The sequence below is a fragment of the Crocuta crocuta genome, unplaced genomic scaffold, assembly GCF_008692635.1.
Source record: "Crocuta crocuta isolate KB4526 unplaced genomic scaffold, BGI_CrCroc_1.0 scaffold276, whole genome shotgun sequence".
Classification (NCBI taxonomy): Eukaryota; Metazoa; Chordata; class Mammalia; order Carnivora; family Hyaenidae; genus Crocuta; species Crocuta crocuta.
Window position 1 is genome coordinate 1798377 of NW_027531270.1, and position 10327 is coordinate 1808703.

General features: G+C 40.9%; 2 pseudogenes; both read right to left on the reverse strand.

Annotated features, from left to right (window-relative positions):
• Positions 1 to 1898: 1898 nt before the first annotated feature.
• Positions 1899 to 2237, reverse strand: LOC144237484 (ATP synthase F(0) complex subunit g, mitochondrial pseudogene; annotated as a pseudogene).
• A 548-nt stretch (positions 2238 to 2785) lies between these two features.
• On the reverse strand, positions 2786 to 4555 carry LOC144237504 (cationic amino acid transporter 3 pseudogene; annotated as a pseudogene).
• Between the last annotated feature and the right edge of the window lie 5772 nt (positions 4556 to 10327).

The following is a 10327-nucleotide window of genomic DNA, read 5'->3' on the forward strand; positions in this document are numbered from 1 at the left end:
GTTGTCTCTGCCTACAGTCTCTCCCTGCTTCCCACATGTGGCACAACCCTAATCTGTCCTTGGAGAGAGCCAACTCAGATGTCATTCCTCTACAAAGATTTATCTGATTTCACTACTGAATCCTCACCACTGTGCCAACCGCAAATGATCATACTGCACTCTTAATTCCATTTCATTGATATATTACTTATATTGTTACTTTATTGATATATTACTTATTACACTTTCTACTTCGTGTTCCATCTATGCTTTACCTCTTGTATTATATTATAAGCTCCTAAGTGCAATGACCATAGTTCATCTTTTTTGGGTCTTTTTCTAGTTCCTTTTTTTTTGAAGCATAATTAAAATACAGTGTCATTGTATGACTCTAGGTACACTATATAATGATTCAAAACTTCCACAGGTTTCTCAGTGCTCATGAAGCAAAGTGTACTCCTAATTCCCTTTAACTAAATCACCCATCATCCTACCCACCTCTAGGTTGTCAACCACCAGTCTGTTCTCTGTATTTAAGAGTCTGGGGTATTTTTTGTTCTTGTTTATTTCTCTTTTTTTGTTGTTGTTGCTTTGTTTTTTGTTTTATTTTTAAATTCCACATAAGAGTGGAATCATACGGTATATATCTTTATCTGACTGACTCATTTACCTTAGTAAATAAGTAAATAAGACTCTAAGCCCATCAATGTTTTTTTTAAATTTTCTTAGAGAATTATTGATTTTACTGAGGTTTTCAAACAACCAGCTTTAATTTCATTGATTTTCTATATTGCTTGTCTATTATATATTTCATTTATTTTAGCTTTTTTTTTTTAATAGTTTATTGTCAAGTTGGTTTCCATATAACACCCAGTGCTCATTCCCACAAGTGCCCTCCTCCATGCCCATCACCCCCCTTCCCCTCTCCCTCATACCGATTTGTCCTCAGTTTGTTCTCAACATTCAAGAGTCTCTCATCAATGTTTTTATAAAAGGTAATATTCCATCATTTTTATGGCTGAGTAATATATATATATAATGCATAGAGATGGATGGATGGTTAGATAGATAGATGATAGATAATATCACCTCTTCTTTATCCATTGATCTATTGATGGACACTTGGGTTACTTTCATATCCTGGCCTTTGTAAATAAAGCTGCAATAAACATAGGGGTGCATATATCTTTTTGGATGTATGTAACAAAAGGATTTTGCATTGAAAAGGAAACCATCAGCAAAATAAAAAAGTAATCTACTGAATAAGAGAAGATATTTGCAAATTATATACCCAATAAGGGGTTAATATCCAAACTGCATTAAGAATTTAGACAAATCAACACCAAAAAAACAACAATACAAAACAAATAACCCAACTAAAACATGGACAGAGGATCTGAATAGACACTTACCTAAAGAAGACATACAGATGGCCAACTGACACATGAAAAGATGCTGAGTATCACTAATCTAGGGAAATGTAAATGAATAATACAGTGAAATATCACTTTACACCTGACAGAATGGCTAAAATAAAAAAGACAAGATAAACAAGTGTTGGCAAGGATATGGAGAAAAAGGAACCCTCATGCATTGATGGAATATAATTGATGCAGCCACTATGGAGAACTGAGGAGGTTCTTTAAAAAAATAAGAATAGAACTAATATATTATATATTAATTCTGTTACTGAATTTTTAAAGTAATCTCTACACCCAACGTAGGGCTTGAACTCACCACCTTGAGATCAAGAGTTTGTATGCTCTACTGACTGAGCCAGCCAGGCACCCTCCCACTACTGGCTATTAACCAAAGAAAACAAAACCATTTTTTCTAGGGTTTTTTTTTCTGATACATTATCTTATTTTATTCAAATACCAGTCTGATCACACATTGTTCAAGAACACTCAAATAATAAACTAAATATAAACAGATAATAAATATTGCTCTTTAACATTATAGCCAATGATGTCATGCTTGTCTATGATTTGCCAACATAAAACCACATTCACACCTCAGTGGTCACCAAACCATTTAGCAGAGATTCCTTAACTGTGAGCCATTTGAAGCTACCAGCTTGAGCACTTTAGACTATTTTTTTCAAGCTCTGAATAGCTGGAGGGATCTTAGCAGGGATTGGAGGAATGAGCTCAACCTTGACATAGTGCCAAAATATGGCCAATCAAGGCTTTAAGTAAGTCACAGCAGCATTCACCTGCCAGGGCCTTCTCTGCAAGTTTCTGGACAAACTGAGCCATGGATCTAGGATGGAGATTCTCTATTTTCTTTTAATAATAATTTTTTAAAATTTTTCTAATTTTTTTATTTATTTCTGAGAGAGAGAGAGAGAGTGCGAGTGAGCATGAGCAGGGTAGGGTCAGAGACAGAGAGAGACACAGAATCTGAAACAGGATCCAGGCTCTGAGCTATCTCTCAGCACAGAGTCTGATACAGGGATCGAACCCACAAACTGTGAGATCATGACCTGAGCTGAAGTCGGACGCTTAACCGACTGAGCCACCCAGTCGCCCCTCTTTTAATAGTTTTTAAGGCCAGTAAGCAGCTACAGACACAACCGAAAAGTAAACACACACACAAAAAAGGGAGAAAGACCAAACCATATCCTTCACTCCACAATAAATTACAGTGTTCCTCCATCAACATCCCATGGAAAGCCTAGTTTTCTATGTGCTCAAAAGTACTCTCCATTATTATGCAGAGGGACCAGACTACATTCAAGTGTGATGATATAAAACCGAATATGTACTGGCACTGTTGAGTTCAAAGTCTACAGTTTTGGTCTTAACTAAGACGGGTTAGGGACTAGACTGTGCTGGATCCCATAGCTGAAGTAGATAACAAACCCAATCAGCATCCAGACACTATATCGGGCCCAGGTGTCAACGGTCATCTGCATCATAAGGCAAATATTCATGAAGATGCTCAGTAGTGGGAGAAGAGGCAGAGCAGGGACCTTAAAGGGAAGGGGACTGGAGCTCTGTGGCTGTCTCCAGATGACCCCAGTGAGCCCAGTGATGAGCACCAGGAGCAGCACAGCCACTGAAACCCACACTGAGTCTCCAGAAAGCAGAACTGGCCATTGGGTCACCACCAAGCAAAGAAGAATGATCAGCATAACAAGGAGTGAGGAGCAAACATAGACAACCCGGCCAGAGAGTGGAGTAGGGGTGGAGCTGCCTGGAAAAATTAGTTGCTGTAGAGTCAGCTTCTGTGCTACAAGTCCATTCTCCTCCTGCACCACTGCTTCATTTCCCCCTTTCTTCTCAGGCTGATACCTTATGATGAGAACACAGATAGCTACCAGGGAGTGAGATATCAGGGACCCAATTGACCTGAGGTCCACAAGATCAGTGAGTCTAAAGAAGAATGCCATGATGGCTGCAATAATGCTTGAGATCACAGTGGCTATTATGTGGATGTTTGTGGTATAAAGGATTTTGGTAAGGACAGGGAAAAGGAGGCCATCCCATGCCATGATGTATATCACCTGAACTATGGGGTAAAAATAGCCCAAAAGGCTTGCAGAAACACTACAGAAAAATCCACAAGCTACAACATAGTAGGCAGGGGCCCAAGCAATATGAAGAAATGCTTCAGACAAGGTGCTACCAGGTTGGAGCTGGTAGTACGGCACCATCAGTGTAAGTGCCATTGACACACCAAAATGCACAAAACAACTGATGAACAGTGAAATCACTATGGCTATGGGTATGGAATGCTGAGGATTCTTGACTTTTTTTACTTTGGTAACAATACATTCAAAACCAATAAATGCATAGAAACAGGTAGCTGCTCCACGAAGAATCCCTTCAAAGCCAAAAGGTACAAATCCTCCAGAGCCCAGAGGGCCCAACTTAAAAGTGTCATTGAGTCCAACCTTTATGTAGTCCTCTTCTGTGAGCTTCCAGTTGTGCAGGTCGCCCTTAATGAAGCCAGAGATGATGACAAAACTGAGAACCAAAATTTTCACTGATGTGAACACTTTAGTAACCTGGAAAGTCCAACTAATTCTCAGAGTCCATAAATCGAGGAGCAACAACACGAGGCCCACAACAAAAAAGTCTAGATATTCTGTAAAGACACGAGAAATAAGCGCTGAGATGCTCTCATGCAGGGTCTGAGAAATCTTGTTCCCACGCAGGTTGTCAAAAGCTAAAATCCATGCACGGGCCACAATGGCTTTATTAGCAACAAGGGAGAGGATGAGGTTCCACCCAGTGATGAAAGCCCAGAGTTCACCTATAATGACAAAGCTATAGAGATATGCAGAGCCAGAATGGGGAACCCGGGCACTAATCTCTGCATAGCACAGCCCAGCCAACACAGTAGATAGGCCAGCCACCAAAATGCAGATCACAATGGATGGTCCTGCTTGATTTCTGGCCACCTCACCAGCCAGGACATATACACCTATACCTACTGTGCGGCCTACACCCTGGGCCACTAAATCCAGAGTGCTCAGTCTTCTGAGTCGGTCATCTTCAGTCACAGGTTGCCACAGCTTACGCTTGCGTACAAGTTTTTGACCAAATCGGCGAAGTACCTGATGTAGCATCTAGCTGGAATTGAAGAGCATTCCAGGATCAGAGAGATGTAGCAAGTGTGGGAGCTTAGATTCTCAAATCAGGTTAGGTGAATCTGAGTTAAGCCAAATTGTGCTGGAGCAGCCGAGTTCCTTTGCTCAGATTGAAATCTGCTGCTTCCTATTTCATCCAGTATGTATTATCACTCCATAATGCCTAGGTAAATAATAAATATTTACTGAACAAAGGGGTACAACCAACCAACCAACCAAAGAAGTCTCATGTTATCTTTTGCAGCACAAATATCAGAAAAACTGACATGAAAGACAATATAGACAAATCAGCCCTGCTTACCTCCACACCAGAAAAGTGTAAAATACCTCACAACATTCTTTTTCACACACCACATGACATAATCCCATTTGGGTTCATCTAGCTCATGTAGGTTACTATACTAATAACTTGTAAGATACAACACAGCATGAATGTATTGTACAATAATTCACACACACTCAAGGATGCTTGCACAGTACTTGAGCAGGAATAATAACACAATAATTCATGTAATAGAGGGACTTATTTCAATTAAAGAACATTTTTAAAGATCATCTGAGTTTAAAATACAAATTGGTATTGGTTCCCTGGTCTTAAAACCATTACCCCCCAAATCACTAGCAAAGTCAAAAGTTACTTTGGCCCCCTTTCTCCTCATTCTGCATCATCCATTTAGCTGTACTGATGGCAAAGAATGTACAGTCTAACCCTTCCCTTTACCCACCTAGGCTCACAGGGGGTGCTGTGAGAAGAGAGGAAGAGACAGAAAGAGGCAGAGCCTTCAATAACTCCCTGCAAGAACTAGAGAAACCAGGCTGTCTGATAAGGAAATACTGGGGAAATAGGTGCAGCAGCCAACCAAAGGTCCATTACTAAGAAGGGAGAAGAGCCAGAAAGGTGGTTTTATAAATGCTGACATAAAATAAACCTCACCCAAAGCAAGTAGGCAAAAATTCACTACTATTTTTATGTCTGCAGTTATGAGAGTGTGATAGGTAAGGAGAAAACAAACATGTCACCTAGTTCCCTAGCTCACAATCAAAATAATTCCTTCTGTCTCCTCTCTGAGTCCCAGGAGATAAAGTGAGCTCACTTCTTCAGACAGTTTAGTCACCAGCCACACTGAGCTCTATAAACACCTTGCTCCATCTGTGATGTAGCTGAAGCTGCCTGAGGAACCTGAGCTGCTCTGTGAGCTTGTATTAAAACACTCACTTGTAGGGGCTCCTGGGTGGTTCAGTCAGTTAAGCGTCTGACTTTGGCTCAGGTCATGATCTCGCGGTTCATGGCTTTGAGCCCCACAATGGATTCTGCATCGGCGACTCTGAGCCTGGAGCCTGTTTCGGATTCTGTGTCTCCCTCTCTTTCTGTTCCTGTCCTGCTCATGTTCTGTCTCTCTGTCTCAAAAATAAATAAACTATAATTTTAAAAAAACTCACTTGTAACTAATTTTTCACAAGTAATTATTTTTAACTTATTCAAGCCATGGTCTCAATATGCCAACTATGTTTTCTTACTGAAGGAAGTGGCATGAGGTTCTTCATCCTCTTCCTCACTGCTGTTATTCATATGGCTCTTCCTTAAGGGGGACAAGGCTTTGGATGAACAATTCACAAGAATGACCCAGAAATGAGTGGTGGAGAACAAGGAAAACAAACTCATGCAGATCCCACTTTCCACCCTACTCAGTCATAGGTTTTGAGAGAATTTTAGGAAATGTTGGAGATTTTAAATACAGAAAGATCAAGTCAAAATTGAAAAGTCTTTTCCACAGATTATCAAAAGTAACCCTGGGGGTATGGGTCAGACCTTCTGTCTACAAACCCATCTAGACTCCTTGTTTGCCACCCACCAGTTCCAATGTTATGATTTACCAACAAGCACATGAGATAGAGAAGGAGGGTCAGTTCTTAACTCATGGAACTCTCTGCACTATAAATGTGACTGACATATCTCCTATCCACCCCCAGGCTTCAAATCCTTCAGTGGTTCCCATTGCCTTTCCTGCATAGTTCTTCCTTCCTTCATCAACTGACTTGTGCTGATTCCTCCAGCCTCATACCCTGCCCAGTTCCTGCTCCAGCTGCAAAATTCTACACCCACCCTATTCCCTTCCCCTCATGCTCTCTTCTCCCTTCACTTAGCTAACCCCTACTTCTCTTTCAGTTCCCAGCTCAAAAGTTGTTTCTCAGTAAGCTTCCCCTGACTCTTATGCTGCCCTTCCTGTGTGCTTTTTAAATTTTTTTTTTAATTTATTTTTGAGAGAGAGAGAGAGATCACAGGGAAGGAGCAGAGAGAGAGAGGGAGAAACAGAATCTGAAGCAGGCTCCACGCTCTGAGCTCTCAGCACAGAGCCCAACATGGGGCTCAAACCCACGAACCAAGAGATCATGACCTGAGCCGAAGTCGGATGCTTAACTGACTGAGCCACCCAGCGGTCCCATTCCTATGTGCTTTAATAGCACCTGCACTTCCCCCCATGTGCCAATTATTCTAATGTATCAAAATGCCAGGTCAGCTGACTGTCTCCTCCATCAGACTGTGAGGTAGGTGCTTAATAAGTATATGTTGGACAAAGGTACAAGCTGAGAAGAGAAACCTGAAAAAGTACATAATCCAGAATTCCTATCTACTTGAGTCTAGGGTACGTACTTTGTAGCCAAGCAACCTTTATAAACCTGGCTCAGGTAAAGATCCAAGTGGTATTACCTTCCTTGCAGAAGGCAAGCAAAATAAAAAGTGTGAAGGAAAAGTCACCTGATGAAACCTTGATTGCATATCATTCATAGCAGGTATGAGTCATACAGGGAGATAAAGAATTGTTCCCCTTTGAGGATACATGTTTAAAACTATCAGGCTGCCTGAGGTTATAAGGCAACCAAACACCCATGCCCAGCGACAGAATCCTTACTTTTTTGAAGGCATCATGCTCAGACCCTGTAATCTAGGTGGGATGTCCTAGTGTAGGGGTTCTCACTTTGGGGGACAGAGGGAGACATAATGAAGACACCTGGTGATATTTTCAAATGCCATATCCTCATCCTCTGGACATTCTTGTTCACCAGCCCTATACTTCCTACAACTACTCTAAAACACTGAAACTGAGAAAAATTGTCCTCAAGTTCAAAGGGAAGAGATTGTAAAAGTGTCCTTTACAGGAAGGCAACATGGTTTAGTAGTTAGGACTAAGGCTCTGCAGGTAGACTGTTCAGGTTCAAATCACAACTTAATTTCATTGCTGGATGACTCTGGACAAATCAGTTAACCTCTTAAGGCTTTATTTTCCACAACACTCGAATGGGAGTAAAAATAATACTTCATAGGGTAATTTTGAGGAGGAAGTGAAAAGATGCCTATAACTACTTACCTTAGTACCTAGCAAACAATATGTACCTAATATAATCTACCAAGTATTTAACATTAAAATGTGATCAAAAGTTCCCAAATTTTGATAATCAATTACTTTTTTAGAATGTTTTATTCATTTTTGAGAAAGAGAGAGAGCAAGAGAGCAGGGGAGGGTCAGAGAGAGAGGGAGACACAGAATCTGAAGCAGGCTCCAGGCTCTGAGCTGTCAGCACAGAGCCCGATGCGGGGCTTGAGCCCACGAACCGTGAGATCATGACTTGAGCCGAAGTCGGACGCTTAACCAACTGAGCCACCCAGGCGCCCCAATCAATTACTCTTTATAAATATGCAGACTTAAAATCATCCACTAAAATTCTAACCTCTTTGCTAGTCCTCCTGAGACAATGAAAACAGTTTTATTCCATATAATTTGCCTTAAACTCCAAGGACTCTAATTATACACCCTCATAGATACTGATACTAAACACTTTGGGGTCCTAAACTGACTGAGTTAGACCAGACATTGAAAAATACAATGCTCAATCATCATCATCATCATCGCCTGCGGGTGCCTTAGTTCTTTCTGGAAGAGGCAGTGCTGGGTAGTACAGTGGTAAAAGCAATGAGCATAATGTCAGAATATTTGGATATGAGTCCTGGCTCTTCCATTTATATAAACCAGGGTAATTTGCTTAATCTCTCTAAGCCTCAGCTTCCTCATACACAAGGAAATTTAATTCACTCCCTTTGCTGGATCAATATGAGAACTTCATGAGAAGATACAAGCTATCAGGCACTGCTGGTGGGAGTGTAACTGCGGCATCATCCTGAAGTACAGTCATAGTGGAATTAAGATACACACATGCTCCCACCCTGCAATTCTTCTCCAAGGTAAACACCCCAAGGAATCTCTCTCCTAAGTCTATAAAGAGGCCCTTATGAGCACGTTCATCACAGGACAGTTTATGGTGGCAGGAAGGTGGAGGTTATGATACCAGCATCTGTTACTAGAGGAATCTAGAAGTAAAATGTGCCGTATATGCACAGTGAAATAATACACAGCAGTCAGAAATAATAAAGTGGATTTATACAGAGCAACATGACTAGATCTCAGAAGCAATGTTAGGTAGGAAAAATAAAAGCAGCCATGAAGTGTATAGCACAATGGTATTTATGTACATTCAGAAAATATCCAAAATAAAACCCAATTGGTTTTTGTCAAGGATACACACATATCTGTTAAAAATGTCATGTCATTCCTGTACTCAAAACTGTCCACTGTTTTCCCTTTTCATTCAGAGTATGAGCCAAAGTCTGCATTTACAATGGCCTACAAAGCTCCATGGTATCTGTCATTGACCCAGCTACCTCTCAGCCTTCTCTTTCTCTCTCTTTCCACTCATTGGTCCCTAGCCACTGGCCTCCTATCCATTCTGGCCTCCTAACATACAAGGTAAGACCCTACCTCAGGGCCCTTGTACTTGCTGTCCCCTATAGCTGCACCACTTCTAGACTAGATATCTACATGGTTGCTCCCTTAACTGCATTTGGTGAAATAACACAACTGTAGCACAGCCTTCCTTAATCACCGCATATAAAACTGTAATCTTCTCCTAACTGCACACAACAGCCCTTATCCCCATGCCATTCTTTTATTTTTTCATATCTTTTACCACTGCTTAAGGTACTTACTTATGATTTATATTACTCCAGAAAAGTGTAAACTCTATGAAAGAATAACATATTTTATTAATTTGTCCCTGGCTATATTCCCCACACATATAATTTGTCTGACAAATAGTTGGCACTGTGTAGTTGCTGAATGGATGAATGTATCTAAATACACATATAGATCAGGGATTTTAAGAGCATTTGTTAAATAAACTAAAACAAGGGCCTCCAATGAGGAGGGAAAATGAGAACAGAGATCAGAATGAAAGGGGAAAATAAACTGGATTGCAAAGGGTCTGACAGGAAGCAATAGTACTAACAGTCCTTGACTGAGGGAGGGGTTGACTCTACTCTGTGCACTTCAGGTTCAACAAAGGATTTGCATGAAGTGATGTTGTGAGAGGACATGGTTCAGAGACTGATAAATGGCAGGCGCTCAACAGATTTAAAATGAAGGGGAACTGGAATCCTGTAACCATCAGGACATGGAGAATACAGAAAAGAAATACTTGCTAGAAAGAGAGTAGATAACAAGGGAAGATGGGGCATCTCTCCTACCATTTCTGTCTGAACCATTTCTCGTTCCTCAATTCCTCTTTCTTCTTCAGCTCCTTCACTTGTCTCTGGAGTCTCCTCACTGGTCAATAAGGATGCTTGTACCACATTTCTCTCTCTGGGAAACCATCCCCAGCCACCTACCTCCTAGCAAAGAAACAACAGTGGTTCCTCAC